Genomic DNA, 22,351 nt, shown 5'->3' with positions numbered 1-22,351 from the left:
CCCTCCCTCCCTCCCTCCCTGCCTGCCTGCCCGGTCCCGGAGCCCGGCCCCTGCCCCCGGCCCGCGGGGACCCGGCCCAGCCCCGCCGGAGGGGCGGGGGACCGCGGCCGGGGGGGGAGCGGGCGGCAGGGCTTTCCCACCGCCACAGAGGCAGCGGAGAGAGAGAGGCTGGAGCCGCGCTGCGGCAGGGCGGAGGGCAGCCTTCCTGCGCGGAGCGGGGCTGCCGGCTGCACGGGATGGTTTGGAGAGGGGCGATGCTGCCCCAGGCCGGGGCTCTTTGGGGCACAGAGGGCTCCTCTCCGCCGGAGGCTTTGACCTGGAAAACCTCCAAGCGGAGACCAGACAGTCACCTCGCTGGGGGCACCTGAGCGGGGTGCCCTCGAAGCCGTGAGGCATGAGTGCCCGCCCGGCCGCACACCTGACCCCCGGTTAGGGTGGCCAGCCTAGAGGACATTACAGTTTTCTGCTACTCTGTCCTCTACTGATACAAAACCCAACGCCTTTATGCCCTCTCTTTTTCTCTTCAAGAAAAGAGGACGGGGCAGGGTGGCGTTGGTCCTCCGTCTTCCCGGCGCCTTTATGCCCTCTCTTTTTCTTTTCAAGAGTTTTGTGTTAACAAAACATTTACCGTTGTGTTGCAGTGTGTATCAGACTTGTTTCGGGGGGCAGCGAAATACCCTATTTTGGAAACAGCAGTCTCTATTTTCCAATGATATAGGATATTTGTTTATATTGCCAGATAGCTAAGTCAAATTGGAAAGGAATATTATTTTTTCTCCTCAAGAGAAAAATAGAGGACATAAAGGCATCCGGTTTTGTATCAGGAGAAGACAGAGGAGCACCGGACTGTCCTCTATGATGGCCACCCTACTCCCAGATATCTTTCCTACTTTCACCTACCCCTGAAAATCTTCAAGAAGAGACTAGACAGTCACCTTGCTAGGGTCACCTGGCCCCCAGGTGTCTTTCCTGCTTGGTGCAGGAGAATGAACTGATGATCTTCCAAGGTCCCTTCCACCCCCTTTACAATCTATGAATCTATGACACATGTGCACCCTTAATGCACATTAAAATGACAAAATTAGGCTAATTGAGCCTAAATATGATTCATAGATTCATGAAGGGAGGTAGCCCAGAAGATCATCAGGTCCAGCCCCCTGCACCAAGCAGGAAAGAGAACTGGAGGTCAGGTGACCCCAGCAAGGTGACCATCCAGTCTGCTCTTGAACATTTCCAGGGTAGGTGATTGCACCACCTCTGGAGGGAGCTTACTTCATAGTCTGGACACTCTGACTGTGAAGAACTTTTTTCCTAAAGTTGAGCCTTCCAGGAGTTTGTGGCCATTACTCCTAGCTTTCCCCTCGGGTGCCCTGGTGAACAACATTCCCTCTAAGCTGCACAGCTTCAAGGGAATGCTGCTGGTGAACAGTTGTTCACTGAGCCCTTAATGTACTCCCCTAGCGTAGTGGTAAGCTGCTACCAGGTCCCCTCAGCCTTCTTTTCCACAGGCTAAAAAGTCCCAGAGCCTTTCCTCGTATGGCTTGCCTTTTAAGACTGATTATAAGGCAAGCCATCCTGCAGGTATCAAATTTAGGAGCAATTAGTTGAAGTGTTGTAGACATGACTGGGCACTAACTTTAGTGCCAGGTCTGCCCAGCCAGTAGAGGCACATTGCAGGGCTGCAGGGCCTTGGCACTAAGCCAGGTGCACTAACTTTAGTGCCAGATGTCTGCATGCGTAGACACCTGCTAAAAGTTGCTTAATGCACATTAGCTAAATGCACATCGAATTTAGTGGGTTTTTCATTGTAGCCATGTTGGTCTAAGGACATAGGCAGGCAAGGTTCTTTGAGTAGATGTGATATCTTTTATTAGATATTATACTCAGTTGGTCTAATAAAAGATACCACATCTACATTAAATTTAGTCATGCTTAGATGTACATGCCCAGAGGGTCCAGCACAAGTGAGGAGGCATCTCTTATCACTAGCATAAGTTATCTAGTTATAAAGAGACAATACTAGGTATGAGGGGTGTTGGTTGTAGCCATGTTGGTCTAAGGACATAGGCAAATAAGGTTCTTTGGGTAAATGTGATATCTTTCATCAAACCAACTAAATAGTTGGAAAATTGTTCCTTGCAAGCTTGCAAGGAACAATTTTGTTCCTTGAAAATTATAGATCTGTGATAATGGATTTTCATTTTCAAACCACCATGCATTTGCATTTTCACTGACCTGATTTTTGCATATTGACTTTTTTCCCACCATGGAGAACACAAAACACTGGAAGACTCTCCCTATGCCTGAAGAAGTGTGTTTGTGCCCAAAAGCTTTCAAGGAACAATTTTCCAACTATTTAGTTGGTCTAATAAAAGTTACCACACCTACCCAAAGAACCTTGTCTGCCTATACTAGTTATATCACTTATAACTAGTCTGGAATCAGTGCAGGACACTTGTCAGTGCAGGACACTTGGCATAGCAAACACCATGACAAGATCAAGGCTAGGAATATAATATAGCACAGGATCAACTGCTCACAAGTTTATTGCCCCCCACACTAGACTAGCTACACTAGTTCACAGGGGTCACTCCTGTGAGCGGAGGTGTGGTGGGATCCTTCCCTCAGTCCACCTCTCTGGGTGCTTATGTGGACTAGATCCCCAGTGTCTTGTGCACGCAGGTGTATCCCTCTACCAGGAGCAGGGAGTTTGGGAAAAGAGCATTGCCATTGTTTTTAATCATAAGTAACACAATTACAAACCCCCACTTGACAGATGCGGACCTGAGGCGCAAAGTAATTAAGGTATTTGCCCACCCTCACACAGTAAAGACCGTTCAGAGGCAGCAATCACAAATCATCAAGTTACTTTTATGGCACCATATAAATAAGGAGAAGAGGTGGTTCCTAACAACTGCAAAGAGATGGTAGGCTTTAAATCTAACATCATTTCTGGCTGGTTGGACACATGGCTTGGATTCAGTTCATTAGAGACACAAATATTGGCCTGGCTTCTGCCTTAAGATATTTTGCCCCTTTCCTAAAGTCCTTGCACACTTAGCATCAGAGATTTTAATTCAGATATACTCTTAGAAAATGTATATTGACATACCCAGATTGATAGGAAAGTTTAGTGTGGCTGTTACTAAAGCATTACAAAACCCTGGCTAAGCTCTGAAGGTCATCCTAAATGAGTGTTAACAAAACATTTATAGCTGTGTTTCTGTATGTATCAGACATGTGTCAGGGAGAAGTGAAATACCCTGTTTTAGAAATGGCAGTCTCTATTTTCCAGTGATATAGGATATTTGCTTATATTGCTAGATATCTAGGTCAAACCTAAACATGAATATTATTAATCCTGAAACTTGGGCCAGTATAATTTGAGGAATAAAATGCATATTGGAGTGGGGCAGGAGGAAGAAATATTTCACTGGCATTCTTTTTTTAACATCTGCTTGAAGTTGCTTAGAGGGCTGGAATGTTAGAAAACATCCCTGAAGAGATGGATTAGTGAGGAAAGAGCAGGTGAGGTGGTCAAGGGTGCATGGTAACTGGATTGTCTCAAATGGGTCTGTAGATTATCAGATGGATACCAAAACCACCAATGTGGGAACTCTCTCTCCTTTTCAGTCAGGAACAACACTTGGATTTGTGGAGTTAAGGACATGGATCGGATTCCTGTCATTCAGGAGATGCAGGAATATGAAGGAGATTGACACCTTTCATTTAAGAATAACTCTCTACCCCTTTTTTCTTGGCAAAAATTATCCTTGAATATATTAACCACTACAGACATATGCAAACAACTTTTAATTAAAGCCTGTTCCTATTTTTTGCTAAAGACCACCATTTACTCAAAATCACTGCTCCCATGTTTAGGCCCACAGAGGCAAAGAAAACATTTAAAAAAAATATAAATTGTAATATAAATCTGAGGGAAAATCCACAGCAGATGTAAAGTATCACAGCTTTTCACAGCTGATGATCTCGGCTTACATAACCTAAAACAGGTCATACATTTGGGAGCCAGTCCTGTTCCCGATAGCACTGGGACTGCTGCAGATTTCACAGCACCTTACAGATGAACCAGTTCTTCCAATGCAAGCCTGTGAGACTAGTCTACAATAAGGGGAACTTAAACATATGAGATTAGTGAAAACAGCACAGGATAAAGGAAAAATAACTCCATGGGAGCCTTGGTCAAGTCATCTGACCTTTGGTTTCCTCCCTGTCTTTGTTCCCCTACTTTTTAATCTTGTAGATTAGCATTTAGGTAATTCATATGGCAATAAGAGCTGAAAATTAATTTGTTAATATGTACAGAAAAACTAAAAATGACTAGCAATAACACACAACTTCCAGACTTCAACCACTTTTCAAAATTGACCTTGAAAAACTTTTTCAAATGTTGGCATGACTGCAAGACTCTTAGGACGCTTAGATAGGCTTCATTTCTGCTGATGGACTCTTGAGAGATTCAGGGACCCAAAGATAGCTCTTTCATACACGCATTCTTTTATGTAAAACACGACAGCTAAATTTAGGTTACTATAAAGAATCATCTCACTAATTTTCTGTAATCTTTCCCTGAGCTAGCCCTTTATATAGCAGGGTGATCTGTGCTCTGGGTAGAGCATGAGCTAATGGTAAAGTATGATTTGGTAAAGTGCTAAGACTGGCTTTGATTTAGCTTCACTTGGAGGTCAGCAGTAGTAAAGTGTTTTGCTTATAGGCAAAAGAATTCTTCAGACTACAATAGGTACAAACAAATAGATTAATTTTAACCCGAGAGCAGTTTCAGTGCTATTGTTCACTGAAATATTCTTATTTGTGGTTTCAGTGCACGTAGGATGACCACCCTTCCATGTTATTTATTGGGACACATGCACACTGTTTTTCTGGGTAAAGATACCTACTTTTTATAAGCTCACAGTACTTAATACTGCACTTAATAGTTATGTGATTTGAAGCATGGCATAGAGTGACTCAGCCAAAAGAATAGTTAAATCTAATTTTTTAAAATGATCTGCCCTTCTTAAAATTTACAGGAGGTAGCAATGCTGAATTGTGGAAGCAGAAGACAAAATCTGGTTTAAATACTCACCAGTAAGAACACTCAGTTTGGATTTTAAAAGTCACTGTATGATAGTAGTCCAAAATATGGAATATTTCTATGGTATATATAATTTTAAAAAATCCATTACTCTGTTTTAGGTAATGTTAAGTGTCTTTGTCCAGGGTAATTAGGCACCAAAGCCTCAATACTGGTGTGCTGCTCATTTTATCCTTGCGGGATCAGGGCTCACCTATGGTATGTAATGTTATGCAGGGCTAGAGCTTGCGAGTTTAAAAGGTAAAAGGCATAAATAACCCATTGAAGCAATATAAATAATGCACAACATTGCTTTATGAATAGAACTTTTAAATGACCTGACTTTGGCCATGATTGTTCCTTTCAATATTCCTTTGCAAGAGCTTTCAAGAAATCAAGTTTGATGATAAAGTTCACACAAAAAGGCAACTTTCAAAGCCGAACATGGGAATATTCATGGAAATTTTAAAAAATCAAGCCTTGGTAGAGGCTGCTGAGCATTCAGAAACTATATTTTGTGACTTATCTGACTGATCACAAATTAACATCTCAACTTGACTATTTGCATTGAGTCCACAGAGAAACTGTACTTTTTTTGGAGTAGGGGCTGCCGCCTTTGTTCTTTAACTAAGCTAGTGCAATACTGTACTCACTTGAATTCAAAGACAAGGGTTTTTTCCATGTCCAAGTACAACGTGGAGGGAGGCACAGGAGGCTGCTGCAGTTCTGACTTTGGCCCCAACCTGGGTTTGGAGCTTTAGCAGCCACCTGCCCCACACTGCCTGTCCTCTGCAGCCTTTGCCCTCTGCCTTAAACTCAGGGGGCAAAGGCTGAAGAAGGGGCGGCATCAAGGGGGAACAAGTGGTGGAGGGGCAAGAAGTGGGGGATAGCACTCTTACCCTCCTTCCCCTCTTACCCCCAACTCCCCTGCTGCTACCTGCCCCCTCACTGTCTGCTATCTCTGCTGTAGCAGGAAAGGAGACAAATTTAAGATGACCCTCCAATAATTAGATTCATGGAAAATTATAACAAACATATCCATTTTCCATGTACAGAATCTAATTATTGGAGGTTCATCTTAAATTCGAAGTCATCCTGCATTTAGGTAAATACAGTAATACCTGATTGGGGTTCTTTGCTGTTACCATAATAAAAATGTATATATTATTAATTACAAGAGGAGTAAACATTCAAAGGTATTGAATAGATTTGAACACGAGTGACTTCTGAATCTGGGGGGCACCGGCAGAAGCCACTGATGGTGGTGGTCCTGTCAGAAGGGATACCAACCCTACCGAAAGCATCAGTGCTGGCTGTCACAGGGGGCACGTGCACCCCTGTGCACCCCCTACCAGTTGCCTATGCATTTGAACAACAAATACGTTTGAGATGATGGAAATCTGTATTTGGATATCTAGGAGCAGAAAAAAAAGAGGTCTATTTCATCAAATAAATAATTCATTGCAAAGTATTTGCTCAGTGCTAATTTACCTTACAGGCATTTTCCAGAAGATTTTTAGCACCCGGGTTTTGCTCTGCATGAGAAAAGAGTACACATGATACCATGTATATTTTATTCAAAATCAGCTTGCTTTTATTTGAATGCTGGACAGGAATCTAATAGATGAACTAAACAGAAGCAGCTATGATATCTTGCACTGATATTCAGTAAAGATTCCATAAAGTAACCATTGCGAGAGAGGAGCTAAATATTTCTGAAGATAATGGATGCATAGGAGACTTTCAACAGTATCTATCAATTGATTATGCAGTTACTTATCATGAATGCTTCATAATCCATTAAGTTTTTCAGCTATACCAACTCAGGCCATGATTACTCTGTCCTCCGAGCAAAAGATGGGCTGACTTGGAGATGAGAGGCCCCAAATCTTGGAGCTTGTGATTCTGTAGTTGTTACTCTTTTCTCCAGCTTAGTAGAGAGCTTGTTAAATTAATTATCCTGCTAATTTACCTGCACAATACTTCTGTCAGTTGTTGTCTGACAAAAGCATAAGTAAACTGAAACCACTGCTTATCTTTAGCATGTTCATGGCACTTTTTAAAAGCGAGTGTTAATGTTATTGCCATAGACAAATTCTGCTTGGGTTATATTTTTCTTACCTAAGACTGATCAGTAGATGCAACAAAGTTACCTGTTATCTTTTCTGAACTGCTGTATGGATGCTGTTTGAAGCCTGATAGCTTGCACCTGAGAAGTGGATACATTTCAGAGACAGACGAGACAATCATTTCTGAGCTTGTTTAGATATTTTTTTTTAACAGACTGGAAACTTTGCTGGACCACTTCGGCACATCACACACTATGCCTAACACTTCCAGTGAAAATACAATCCTTCTGAGGAGCCTCTAAAATCAGTGGCAGAGCTCTAACAATACTATAGAGAACGTGTTGGATCTATTGTAATTTTAATTATGGTTTCCTTTTTTTTTAATGCGAGACATTTTCTCTTCTATTTCTCAAGAAAAAGAAAAAAATCAAAAGCATATGCAGCAGTTTGAGCACAGCTTGCGATTTAACTGGGTATTTCTTCTTCATTACTTAAACATGTTGGTGTGAGTGAAGGATGAAATGGGACGGCTCAGCAGTAAACAGTGATTTGTGTAAGTTTATGACACGCCCTATTACATACACTCTAGGATAAATCCAGCTGTGATGTGTGTTGGCAGATTGCCACTGAAATCAATGAAGTTATAACACTTCATAGTTGGACTATTCTGGGCCCATTATCTAACCTATTTGTCTATTTTATGCCATTATGCTGCAAGACACCTTTTAAAGAATCTTGGTTTTATGCGGAGGGTATACCCACATTAACATTCTGCTATAGTATGAACTCTGTTATTAAAACCAATGATTTTTCCTAGAATGGTAAAATCATAAAATATAAACTCTAAATGTGGCTTATTGAAACAGATTAATTAATAAAGGAATTTGTGACATTTTTGTTGAAAAACTTCCAATTGTGAAAAAGTGTATTGGTGTTTTTTACAGGGCCAAATATGATTATAATATGATAGAACCAGATCAAAGATGAATGGTGTTACAGTAAAATCCAAAATATGCATGTGCAAGGTAATGAGCAACAGGGCTCTTTCATGTCTCAAACACTTTATCTTATTTATCATTTTACCCTTTTGAGAAAGAAAATTGCATGATTACTTCAGGCTATTGAAAAAAGTTTAAACTATTTTTGGGACAATAACTTTTTTTCAACAAAGCATTCACATTATTTCAAATGCACGATGCCCCTCTTAAAATTTGATATAAAAATGTAAGATGCCCAAGTTGAAAATGGTAATTTGATAAAGGTGAGATGATATGAGATCAAGGGCTTTGTTACATGTGAGCTGCTCAAATGTTGATTGGCGTTAGTGCTAGCTGAATTTTGGAGCAGTCATATGTCCAGACCAGCAGGGGCCCGGAAAGCTGAAAGGTAAGAATCCTCCCCCACATTTGGGGCTTCCCTCCTGCCCCTTGGAGCTCCTCAGTTCTCTCCCCCTGACCCCTTGGCTCCCCTGTCCCATCTCATCTCCTCCCACTTACTTGTGCCTGCCTGCACAGCCTGCCCTTGAAAAACAGGCAGGGAATGGATAACCTGCCTGTCCACCCCCAGCTGCCCAGGATAATCCTTCCCAGTCTGCTCCCAGGGGACAAACAGCATGGAGGGTGGAGTTAGAGGGCAGTGAGCAGGGATCTGGGGTTGGGCAGGTGGGTCGTTTATGCTAACATGTATCCTAGAGTGAGTACACGTTAGTGTAACACTAGCTGGATAACATGGATCAGAGATAAAAAGTTGGAGTGGTATAATTTTATGTTGCCTAAAGAGTGCTTAAAACTAACTTCAGATGTTAATGTATGGACAATTCAGGGGTTAAGAGCTGCAGGAGCAGACTAAAATTAAATGTGTAACAAGGTCCTTAGCCACTCAGAAGTCTGCAAACCCTAATCCAGAGGGTGGGCCCAGACTTAAATTTCCTCCTTTATCAAATTTCCTTTTAAAATCCTTTGCCAAAAACAATTTATTTGTGCAAGATTATTTTCAGGTATATAAATAATACATTCATTCACTGGCCAAGATACCTATTTCTTGATGTTAAAGGTTTTATACTGAAAAGTAGCCTCTTAACTTTTACCTGTTATCCCAAGGAAAAGAAGATGACCTTTTGGTTTCAGCTGTATTCTAATTCAAATTCTACATTAGTGGCTCTGACAACTACAGCCTAAAGCTAATTTAGGCATGATAAGGCAACTATAAAACTAGAACTAGCAACTATATGGGACTTAAATTAAAGTGTAGATCTAGCTATATTAACATAAAGGTAACACAACTTTTCCACATTCAAGTATTCCCAGTAAGTAAAACGACTAATTACAACAGTTTATGCACTGTTTATTCACTTCTGTGGAATGGAAAGTTATGAAGAAAAGGAATACAGAAAGATTAATTTCTGATAAATTAGGAAATGGTCCTTGCAAAGGCATTGTAGAGTAGGGTGGCTATTAAGATATAATTCAGAGGTACAACAACAAAGATTGGTGCTTAGGAGCAATATTTGACAGTAATTTTTCCACAAACAAAAGTAACACATGCAAAATCAGAATAAAATGGAACGCATGAAAATGTAGTGAATGATTAGATTGTGATTCCAAAGCAAAGATTTTTATTCATAGTTTACTACGTGGCGAATGACCTATTTACCCCTGGAACTGGTTTTACCTCTCTTTTTCCTTTTGGAGAATTTAATGTTACCTCACTTTTGAAACAGTACCAAAATCCAACATTTTATAGAGGGAAAAGAAGTGGAAATCCATGTTATAAACTATAAAAGGAAGTAACTTTTTGGAATATCATGGATGAAAAAAACCCGTGAATTGAAGCTGGTATGAGACATACAAAGCCTGCTCTGCATCTTTCCAAGTCTCAGAAAGCCTCTTCAGGGAATTCGGGATTACAGAAAGATTGCTGAAATTATTCTGAATTTTGGAGTGCATATTTTAACCACTTTTGACAGCTTTAGAAAGTTCATCCCAGGTGGTTGCAGATGGGGGAGTGTCTCCTCACAGGTCCCAACCCACTCATTCCCAATCTCAGTCTGAATGACATTGGGTCTATTGTGTCCCATGAAAATTTGTGGCCAGGGGACTACATAGTTTTGTATCAATTCTTTTCTTTTTTTATTTGAACTCCATGCCAAAAATAGACCCAAGAACTAATGGGCCAAATTCTACTTTCATTTATCCCAGTAACTAGCAGCAGGATAGTTACATTGACATGAAAGAGAAAAGGATCTGACCAAGAAAGGGGAAAGTAAGATCTGGTGAATGCAACTAAACTGTCCTTTAAGTGTGTAGCAGCACTAACATATGCTCATTTCCCTTTTCCTGAACAGAATGACATTTAATTAGGGCAACTTATTTCATTTTACACAATTGAGGACAGGGACTAAATGTTGCCTATACCACCCATGTTGAAGATAAGTATGATGTCCCCATAGGCAGAAGTTTACATTAGCCTGTGATGGATTAACTTAGTTGTTTGGTTACATGGACAACAAATGTGCTTCTAAAAACGTGTTTTGAAAAGGGGTTTGGACAGATTTGTGAGGTAAAATGCATCAGAACGCAGCAAGTAATCCTACTGAGAACAACATAAAACACAGGAACATGGAGGCACAAGTGTATAAGTAACTGAGTTCATGTATACACAAGAATGTTGTCTCTGGAACGGTTCACAAGAAATGCCTAATGGATAGTATCACTTAATCCTGGTTGCTTTTCCTCACTGGAAGGTTTTATTGGCTTTCCATTTGACACTGTACACTTAGGCCTGGGCTCTTTCTTCCTCTCTCTATATTGTACATTTTCGCTCTGACCTATTAAGCTAGCTTCTTAGTGCTCTGATTTTAAACTGGTTTTACAACTAAGGTGCCTTAAATTACTGTCATTAAATCAGCGAAGCATATGGGAAAGAAATAGTTTGAAACACTGCAACAATTTGGCAAAACAAATTCCCACCAAAATGGAGATTAAAAGATCAGGGTGGAAGCGATCAAATCACTATACTATTTTTTTTCAAACTTCGAAGTTTCACAACGTCTGTTAAAAGGCAAGTGTTTCTGAAAGTTAGAGCTGCTGTTCAAAGTAGCTCAGCTGCATGAAACAACTCAGTGAAAATGCATTCTACATCCAATTTCATCAGCTTCTCCAGAAGCCACTAAAAACTTCCTTTAAAACAACAGCTCCATCTAGTGGGTTTTCACAAAAAGATGAAGTAAGAATCAGTCTTTCCTAGAGGCCAAAGTCTGATCCCATAGAAGTCAATAGGTATATTGTCACCAATTGCTTTTGCATATGGATATTTTCCTAAGAACGATTAAACAAAAAGTAAACCAACAAAAATGCATCATGTTGTTTTTTGCATTGTGAAGAGTATCAATGTTCAAGTTTGGTTTTAATGTTTAGTATATGATTTTTTATAGTTATAAAGACACACGCTTTTCATAATTTGTCTTTTGTCCAGAATTAATGTTACATTTTTCTAATGCCCCCACCAGCTGAATATTTAGTTCTTTCAGAACTAGAGTCGCAAATAGACTTAGGTTAGAGATATTTTCTCACATGAAAATAATCCATCCAATGACGTTAAAGTACAATTAAGTAAGCCTGACAGTATCTCTCTGAGGCAGGTATTATCACCAATCTGCAGATGGGAAAAAATGAGGTATAGGGAGCTGAATGACTTTGGGATGTTCCAGTTCCCAATTGCCTAGTAGCTACCAGAACTTGTAGCTTCTCTTTGTAGTAAAGAATCACCTTACTGAGCAAGACACTACTCAAAAGTCCCAGAGTTTCCACACAAATCCTTAAGGATGTCATCATAGTTCTGAATGTTGTACATGTTATGTAAAAGTTGGATCAATATTCAATTAAAGGTATTTTATGATGTTTAGTAAATCTTTGTCAGAGATGCGTGTTTCCTGTCTTATGCGAAAGGAAGATAAAGGCCAGTGAGAGATTAAAAGCTAACTGTATACCAAGGAAGGGAAAGAGGAAGGCAAAGAGGAGCATTTAATTGCATTTATTAGGAAATAAATAATGTTTGATTGTGTAACATTTATAAAAAATATTTTCCTCAAAATAACGTCTCTGGTTTCAAGACCCAATCATAACATCCAAATTGGTATTTATATTATTATATTTTACACTGAGAGAGAGACAGAAAGAGAAGAAGGAGGCTCTCATTGGATAAAGAAAGTAGTATATGGTAATAAAACAAAAACTTTTTCATTAGTTTGAGGGTGCTGTAGCACCACTCTCCATGTTCTGGCTACATAAGCAGAATTGACCTGGAGAGATCTTGCATGTTTATATATGACTAGTAAACTTGTCTATTTTTTTACATTATTAATGTTTTATAAAGTGCAACAATCAAAACTTTCCCAGTAGAAAGCTCAGTGCAGGGACTACTGAGCTGGATTTATTTGGCAATATTGATAAGGGCAAGAATTACTTGCTCAAAAATGGGCAATGAACAGAGAACCACAAGGGGGGGAAACTAAAGGTTTATGTGCGGTTTTAAGAATAACTCAGGAGAAGGTTTGCCTAAAGATATACTGAGAAATCTGAGCCAACAAAATCCCTCCTAAAGTCCTAAAGACCAATGGGAAAAACATTGAATACTTCCTATCATGTTTGCAGTACCAGATGGAGAAACACAAGGAATCAGGCAAACCAGCTATGCAGGATGGAAAGAGCATCTTTGAACTAAAAATTTGAAAATACATTTCGTATATTTGTTATTCCAAATAACATATTTACTGACATAATGCACAAACCTTTCCTGTCAGGCTACTGAAACAATTTTTTACTTCCCCTTTCCCTCTTTCCTCCAACAGAACTGGAGTCCCTGCCCTCCTCTCTTTTTTCCCCACCAAACGTTCTCTCTTTCCCCATACCCTTTCCTCCCTACTCCCCTTCATCCCTTTTCTCTCCCCACTGCTATTCACCTACTACCTGGCTCTCTCCAGTTTTCAGTCCAGGGCTGTAGAGTCCTGAATGATAGCTAGTTTACCTGGAAGTGGTGCCTCCTGGGATACAGAAGGAATGCAAATTGGTGGTTTTCTCTCAGGTGAGTTAACTGGAGCTGGTTAACACATTTCAGCGATAATTTTCATCCAAAGTAGTGTAACTTTAAGATGCCTGGAGGGTGCTTAGCACTTATTAACTATTATTATTAGCTATGGCTCAAGTTTGAAGTACTCTTAACATGGTCTAATTATGTTCTCACCCTAGACAGCTGCTGCTGTGTAAAGGAATCAACATTTTAAAAGAGATGCAGGAGAGAACTATCTAAATGAACCGGAGCAAGTGGCCACTGTGGTCTTGTGCGAGTATTATGAAGAATCTGACCATGTATAAACTGTATGCAAACATGCATTGTGAGGAAATATTATCATTATATCTATCTTACAGGGTAGGAATGGTTAACTGCATGAGCAAAGCTACAGACACATGACATGTCAAACCCCACGTGCTGTTGAGCCATCTTCCTTGTGACAAGTTTTAACAAGTTTGCAGTGACCTATGTCTCATCAAAGACAGCCTCTGTAGCACTGCCCCTTCACAGCAGTGAACAGCTCCCAAAATTCAATCCATGCATGTTCTTCTCATTCTTCAAAGGCCAGTAGTGGGTTGTTTTAAAAGGAAACTTCAATAAAACAGACTTGTGCAAAATAAGCAACCAGCTTTCATGCTTAACAATAGACTTGTACTGGTTGCATTTTCAGACAGATGAAAGCAATTAGTAGCTACCAAAATATCATTTTTTTAGAAAACTGAAATATGGGATTAATAAATCAGGTTTGAGGATGGGAGACATTGTGGTCTATAATAAAAAGAGAACAACACATCCACCCCTTAGGGTTTCTATCAGTTTGAACACGTATCCCAAGACATAACTGAAGGACCTGCCACGTTTCATGAAAAAGACTGGGAAACATGAATTTGCTATAAGTATTAGTTTGTTCAGGTGGCCTGATTAAGTAATTGTGTTTGGAAGACCTCAGGAAGATCATGAAGAAAGACTTCCAAAAATGTTAGGCTAGTTAAAAGCCTATGGACTGAAACTGTCAATTGATAAATGCCTATTCTGCAAAACACTAGTCAGAAACTTAGGTCTCATTGTGTGGAATGAGAAGGTGGAAGTATGAATCTGGATAAGAATGATAAAATGAAATCTTCACTCTATACCATGCCTACAAAATAACAGAAATCCCCAAATCTTTCTAAGATTTAGTGATACTACCTTAGATTTGCAAGTTGTGTTATTATTGTAAAGGCAATCTGTGACCTCCCAGAGAATGCAGCTTGAGTATGGAGGAAAAGAAAGGAAACTGTATAACACAAAATATCAGAAACCACCAATTAAGGTAGTTGTCTATTTCCACACTGTCATTATAATGCTCCATCGCTTGCTATTCTTGAAAACTTGGATAAGATGTGGTATGTTTAATTTCAGAGGGTATTTAAGGAAAATTATGGGGCAAAGGGAGATCAAGATTATAATGGGAAGTCAGCTTCAACATTAACAAAGAAGGAACTGCCTACACATACTCCGTTTGTGTTTGCTATTTCACCAATTAGCCACTATTAACTTAAAACACTTAATTACCCTCAGAAGAACTCATTATGCTTCACTTTTCAACTATGTCGAGATCATAAAGATGCCAAGAACTATCCCTACAGACACTGGTTTGCTGAATCAAAGGAAGATACACGGCAGACTTTCCTGTATTTATGGCTGCTAATTCCAGCTGTTCCATTTTCAAAGCAAGAATTCCTACCACATGTCTGGCATCTATAATGATGTTCTTACTCCTTACAATCATTGCCAGAACATCAGTGATCTGATGCCAATTTATTTACATTGCTTTTCTGGTATATTGATAACATTTGGTGACAGTACAAATTTTCAGCTAGAAAGATCCTCAAAGTCACTCAGATCCTTAAAGTCTTACTACAAGAGTGGTCCTTCAGAAATCAGTGAAGTTATATATGATGAAATGTGTGGGGTTGAGGGATGAAATTGTGGGATTGAGGGATGAATTTGTATGCTCTCCAAAGGAGAAACCATGTGCCACTCTGAGGCCCAAATCTGTCCTCCTTTGGGTAAAATTCCCATTGATCTCAGAATAAGTACTGCAAGATCAGACCCTGTGTTTTTTTTTAAATGCATACTTCTATTAATTCCCCCTATTTCTGAATGTGTGTGTGTGTGTGTGTGTGTGTGTGTGTGTGTGTGTGTGTGTGTGTGTGTGTGTGTGCAGGCACGTGCGTGCGTATAAGAAAAGATTCAAACCGTGTGTTCTGGAAGTTAATTGTACTACGAGATTAACTTTTTTCCCACTGAAACATAAATGTATAAGGGGGGTGTCTGTGTGTGTTCAAATTTCAGTGGGAAAAAAGGTTAATCTCAGAGTACAATGAACCTCCAGAACACATGGTTTGAATCTTTTAAGGCACTTAATAACATGAGTGTCCTGGATGGGTTCTCCGTGGTCTGCCATCCTCACTCTGGACCCACAGAAATCCAGGAATGTTTGGATTTCTTGAATCCAAGACAGCTTCAAATTTAAGATGACCCTTCACGCCCCCCCCCGCCCAAGAATGATATTCTATACATGGAAATATTATAAATGTATTATAATAGCTCATGTACAGAATCTAATTAATAGAAGGTATTCTTAAATTTGATGCCCCCACCCCACATTGCTATGACAGAATACAGGTAAGGTAAAGGGGGGTGAGGGACCAGATACTCACCCATTGCCCCTTTACCCTGTTGGCCCTGCCACTTTCCCCCTATCATGTTGCCCCCCTGCTGCCTGCCCTCTACCTCCCATGCCTGTGCCTGGCCCCATGTTACCTGTCCCCTCCCATGCCTACCTCTTGCTGGAAGAGGAAGCAGGTCAGACCTGGGTCAGAAGGTGAGTAGCAAGTTGGAGTGGGGGTGTGGGGATGAGGAGGGAGCAAGCTGGGTGTTGGGGGACAGGTAGTGATGTCTCCCACAAGCTACCTATCTATACAGATCAGTCTTCCCTGGACACCTCTGCCTCACCAGGGTGTGTCCTCCATGCTTCCCCCGCAGCAAGCCCACTCTCCCTCCATGTGAGCCACCCTGACCCCGGGCTGGCAGCTGCTCAGTTCCAGCTCCTGCAGGACCAAAGCCTGAGTTGAACCACTGACTGTCCTAGGCCATTTTTTTTACTTCCCATGTCGTTGGGGGTTGGGGAGAGACAGAATCTCTTCTTGAAGGCATGTAAATAAGGTATTTCTCACTCAAGAAATTGCACCAGTTCTACTGTCTTAGGGATCAGAAACTGAATTTAAAAAGTGCTGACCAGCTCTGTGGGACCCTCCCCTGCTGTGGAGGGGTGGGGATTTTGTTCTTCATAATGATGAAACTGCAGTAATAGGAAGTGTACCATAAGAGAAGGCAGCTGCAAAGTACCTGGGTGAGCAGGGAAGATAGACATTGTTTAAGGTAAGGTAATGGACTGGGAGGTGCTATAGAAAGCCAATTTTTATACCGTGCTTTCTCATCTACTGAAGAAATGATGGCCTGTTTATATTGCCTGAAGTGATTTTTCAGGCTTGTCTGAAATTGTCTTTCTTCCCATCCATTCTTTTTCACTGCTGTGAGTAGGCCAGCTCCTCCAAAGAGGCATTAACCCTTTTCTTCTGATACAGTGTTTTACATCACAAAAACTAAAAATTCAGATTCATAGATTGCAAAAAATGCAAGGGGAATCATAGAAAAGCATTTGTTAAAGCATATAAATGCACATAACAAGTCTATTTGAAGTCACTGGGCAAAGGGGAGAGTAAGGATAGCTATTCAGACTCCTTTACCTATAAATTAATCAACAGCAATCTTTGCTAAGCAGCAAAGACCACTTTGGAGCTTAATGAAATGGTTCTATTAAACCATAAAACCAAGTTACAAAAGAGTGAACAGAATTACTAGAAAGCAGGTCTGTAGGTCTTTTCCTTCAGCAATGTATACATGTAAAGCCAAAAAACCCAAAAATAAAATTATACTCAGAATGAAGTACTTTCAGCTCTTCTGAAGTCTTTGGGGTTGATCAGTCCAGAAACAAAAAAATTCAAAATGTGGGTTATTTTTGGATTGACACAACTTTTAAATTTACCATCATTAAGATAAAAAATAATCAGGCTAAAACAACCTTGTTCCCCCTTTTTTGTACTGCAACATAAGACAATGAAGCCGTTGGACACTGTCACATCTCAGTATGAATGATTAACTGCTTTTATTGTGTCCGATCAGTATCTACCCTGTAAGGGAGACCATTAAACAAAGATCAGCCTCCACCAATGTTCTTGTGTGTCACAGTGGGATAGAGGTTCCTATTCAAAACATAAGAGACTACATTTTAAGAAAAGACATTGTGTATATCCAGAACAGAGCTGCATGCAACTCATATATTTATGTTGGCCTCTAAGAGTCAGACCTCCACAGTCCGCGCACAAATTTGTATGGTCACAGTTCAAGCAAATGAGTACTCCATTGTGCACACAAATTGGGATTATATTCACATGCACAGGTGATTTGCACACACCTGCTAAAGTATCTGAATATCTGAGCTGTGCACATGCATCTTTTACAGAACTCTAGGCAAGAGTCATGGGGAACTGAACAGTGAAAAAACTAATAGGGTTCTAAACAACTTCAACAGGCTTCTATAGAATGCATTTTAAAATCCTAAAGAGTGGAAGAGAGGTGAATTTGAAAGTTATGGAGAGTGTCACCCTTCTATTAGCACTGCCTTCTTCCCACTAAATGTTTCTGTTTATTTTTCTTGTCTATCTTATCTGTGCTTCAATGTCAACACTTGAGAGCAAATGAGTTCCAAATACTTTATGATCTAAAAGTTTGCATTCACTTAAAAGAAGATTTTATTAATCAGGGTTCAATTAGTTGAAAAAGATTCCTGTCAGCACACCAATAGCATTCCAGAGCCTGTGCACATGGGAATTCATCTTCCCACAACTCTGAACTCGCTCATAAAATGTAAATGGATGGTTTGCTGTGACTACAAAAGTAAAAGGATTTGAAAGGCAGGAGTGGAAAAAGTGGAGCTTGTCATAGACATCTGTGCAACAGTGAGAATTTATGGAAAGACTGTCAGTAGTAGCACTGTCAAATCTTTCCCATGAGGGTACTATTAAATTAGCAGTTCATTCAGATTAATTGAGAATTTTTCTGGAAATGCATTTTCAATGGCTCAGATATATTGTAGTACAAAATCTTGGTTTATACAGTATTCTTATAGTGGATATTTTTCTTTATGGCCAAAGTCCTGCCCTCAATCAATAACTGATCTGACTAACATGGAAACAAGGTGACTGTGCTCTATCCAGACTTTATGTACAATAACCAGAGTAGCTGGTTATTTCTGCAGAATTTTTCTGTACTGAGGTATTTAACAACTTTGTTTTTTAACTTGTCTTTGGGCAAACCACATTTCTTGGATGACTGAGACAGACTCACTCTTGGTAAAAGATAACTCATTTCTGCATACATTTTATCTCTATTTTAATAAAGTCTAATTCTCTTCTATATCATGCCCATCGTATGAGCATTTGAGTACCTTAGGGGAAATCATGGGCCAGATACAAAAATTACACTTTTATCAGCATAAGTGATCAGAAACCAGTCTAAACCCATAATAGAACAGAAGATTGGAACACTGATTTAAAAATGGTGAAACCTGGTCTAAGATAGGCAGTCTGTCTATCCCTTCTTCCCCCCGACCAAAGGACAAATGTGTGTTCTGTTCGTTACTGATCTAAACTACACCACCTAAAGAAAAATGTGCAACTTAGATCAATTCTACCTCAGGCTTTTTGAATGTCTGTACCTCACCCATGTCATTGATGAGGCTGCCTTCTTTGGCGTTATACCAAGGATACATGTAACCTTTACTTCCACCTGCAAATGCAACAGAGAAACACTGCATCAGTTCATGAATGGGAAGGGCTTTTTTATTTAGAACTACAATGTCAAAACACTGATTGTAAAAGGAATGTTGAAATGATATGGAAACTGCTTGGTCCACCCAGTGCCAGTCCACCTAAGAAGAAGGTGACTTGGCTCAGTTTGGATAGCACCTGAAAGTTGATATTCACCTGAGCTGTAGCTGAAATATCTAGCCATTTGAGTCAGTAATGTTATGTTGAAACGCTCATGATACCAAGGATTTTTGCACAGGTTTTCATAGTTTCAGTTTCTGATCAGTACTATGGTAAGTAAGTTTTTCATGGTATAGTCCAGGGGTAGGCAAATTTTTTTGGCCAGAGTGCCAAAAAAACAACAATGTCTACCTTGGAAGGTGCCAGAGTGCCAGCATGCCAGAAAAACAAAATGGGAGTGCCAGGAGGGGTGGGGAGGGGGAGAGAGAGTGACATGGCAGGATGCACTGCACATTAGTATAGTAAACTGTTGTTCTATGTAAAGTAAATAAGGTTTTTAAAATGCTTAAGAAACTTCATTAAATTAAAATGCAGATCTTAGCACTTCAGTGAATCGGGTCACATCTGTCACCTGAATGTCCCCTCCTTAGTCTGAGGGTAGATATGTTTGAGCTTGTTCTTGGGCACTGGGGGGCAACCTTTTTGGCAGGTGTGCCACAAGGCAAGCACTGTACATACCCAAAGTGCCTCTCTGATCACAGGGCTGGAACGGGGAGGTACTGGGGGTGGCGCTGCACCTGCCAGGGTTGAGGTCAGGGTGAGGAGGCAGCTGGGGCTGGTATTGTGCCAGGGAGGCAGTTGGGGCCAGCACAGTGCCCACCAGGGCCAGGGCCAAGGCTGGGATGGGGAGGCAGCTGGAGACAGCAATTCACTCACTGGGGCCCACCAGGGCCGGGGGAGGGAGGCACCTGGGGCTGGCACTGCGCCAGGCAGGCAAATGGGGCTGGTGCTGCACCCAGTGGGGCCAGCGCTATGCCTACCAGGGCTAGGGTTGGGAGGAAGCAATTTCCCACCTGGGTGGGGTGCACACACATGTGTGTGTGTGCCAATTAAAATCATCTTGCATGCCACCTTTGGCAAACATGCCATAGGTTGCCAACCCCTGGTATAGTCTTTCCTAATGCTTCCACACTGGACCAGAACTGGGAGCTGGGGGAAAGTTAATTATACTTCTTTTGATGTTCAGAAATGTTCAGATCTGATTCTAGTCTTGGAGAATTTTTGAGATTAGCTCTCATATAATAAAAACAAATCTACAAATCTACCTTTAAGCTCTTTAAGAGACTGCCATGGCCAGCAGTGGCCAGTGAATGTTAGCTGGGTCCTCTTGATCCACTCTCAGAGATAATGTCCTTCTTTTTCTACACTTTTACCATGTCACCGCTTGAATGAATTAATTTATGATTTACACAGTGACGAACTTAGAATTAGGCCCACTGTGTACATAGTGGAAGCAAAACTTATACATGAGAAAAGAAACATTTGTTAAGTTTTCTTGTCTTTTAATCAAAATCGATAATTGGGTGATATCATGAATTAGGAATACAGGGTACCTATACACAAGCACAGGGGCTGCTCTGGTGCACTGTAATTACAGGGAGCAGACTTGATTAATTGAGTCTGCTGGAGCATGTCAATTACCATGCTTCAGAAGCCTCCCACATCTCATGTATCAGCATACCTGTACTTCATAATGGTGGCTCAGGCACTAGAATTAAAGCGTGTCATATAAGCTTTACTTCAAGCATCCCCGCTGCCCCACTGTTTTGAAGTGCAGAGACACTGATATAAAAGATGCTGTGGAGCTTTAAGTAGAGTGGCTCTCACAGCTGCTCTAATTAAAACATCCCCTTCTCCCTCCTCCCTGAACACATGTAAAAGTGCCGACGAATGACAAAAAAGAGGTATATTCTGCCCTGGACTATTTCTACCAACTTAGGGTATATTCCAAATCAGTAGACAAGGTTTGGGAGATGCATGTGTGAGGGGGGAAGGGGCTGTCATGGTAAATCACCGTTTATCCATGTAAGACTATGTACACAAACAGACAGTCTTTTCACTATATTATCTAAGCATAAAACATAAAACCTGATAGCTATTCCACTACTTTGCTTTTACCCTTCCGAAGTGAATTTCCTTCAGCTGTAGAAAATGTCATCAGCTAGATAACTGACCTGTTCTTAGCTCTTTTACTGGACCTACAAAGTTCTGACTTTCAAGCCTATAAGGTCTCAACTCATATATTGCATCAACCTTGCCTCATCACCAGTCTGCCTTCACTAGCCTGACTCCTACTGTCTCTGGGTGCACAACTTTCTCCACTAGCTCATTTTGTGATCTGTAACAAGTGCAGGCCCTTTGCTCTCACACAGTCATCCCTCAAACAGGAAGCACCTGGGTGTTCTCCTCCATTTATGGGGCAGGTGGAAAAGAAGCAGAGGCTGTGGCTGCTGTAAGTGAAAACACAGAATTAACCAACATCCTGGCTCCTGGTGGGAAAGTGTTTTATTAATCAGGAAAATGCATTACTTTGTGTGATATCCTATAGACTTTATAACTTGAATGTAAAAGTCTCAGAGACACAGAAAGCAAGAGAAGAAAAATTATTTCATGTGAAGCTAAAATATAGAAATCTGGCATTATAAATATCTTATTAGGAATCTTTTTAATGTCAGGGACTACTTCTGCCAGTTTCAAGGTACATTCTCAGTATAGGCAAGATTTGGGGGAGGTGTGTTTGTGGGCAGGGGGGAGGGAATTGCCACTGTAACTCACAGTTTTGTCATATAATACTATGTCCACAACCAAAAAAGCAAGACACAAATTAAAAGAGGGAGGGGGTAGGGAATTGTAATTTGTACATGTATAAAAAACTCTTGCTAAGGTTTAGACTAAACTAAGGTTTAGTAGATGATCTTTCCTGATCCTAATACCTCAAAGCATGCTATAATCAAAAGTGAGATATTGATATTGATTGTACATGAGAAGGTGTGGTTAGCCTTCCTGACTGCATCCCCACACTGGCAGCCCACGTTCATCCTGGAGTCTATAATGACTCTAAGATCCTTTTCTGCCTCTGTGCTTGTGAGAAGGGAGTTCCCCAGCCTGTAGGTATGCTGCTGGTTGTTTCTCCTTAGGTGCAATACCCTGCACTTGTCAGTATTGAATCCCATCTTATTCTC

Source organism: Crocodylus porosus, unplaced genomic scaffold (assembly GCF_001723895.1).
Source record: "Crocodylus porosus isolate Cpor-Errol unplaced genomic scaffold, CroPor_comp1, whole genome shotgun sequence".
In the NCBI taxonomy this organism is placed as follows: Eukaryota; Metazoa; Chordata; order Crocodylia; family Crocodylidae; genus Crocodylus; species Crocodylus porosus.
The sequence above is the reverse complement of the archived record's forward strand: the minus strand, read 5'-3'. Positions refer to the sequence as shown.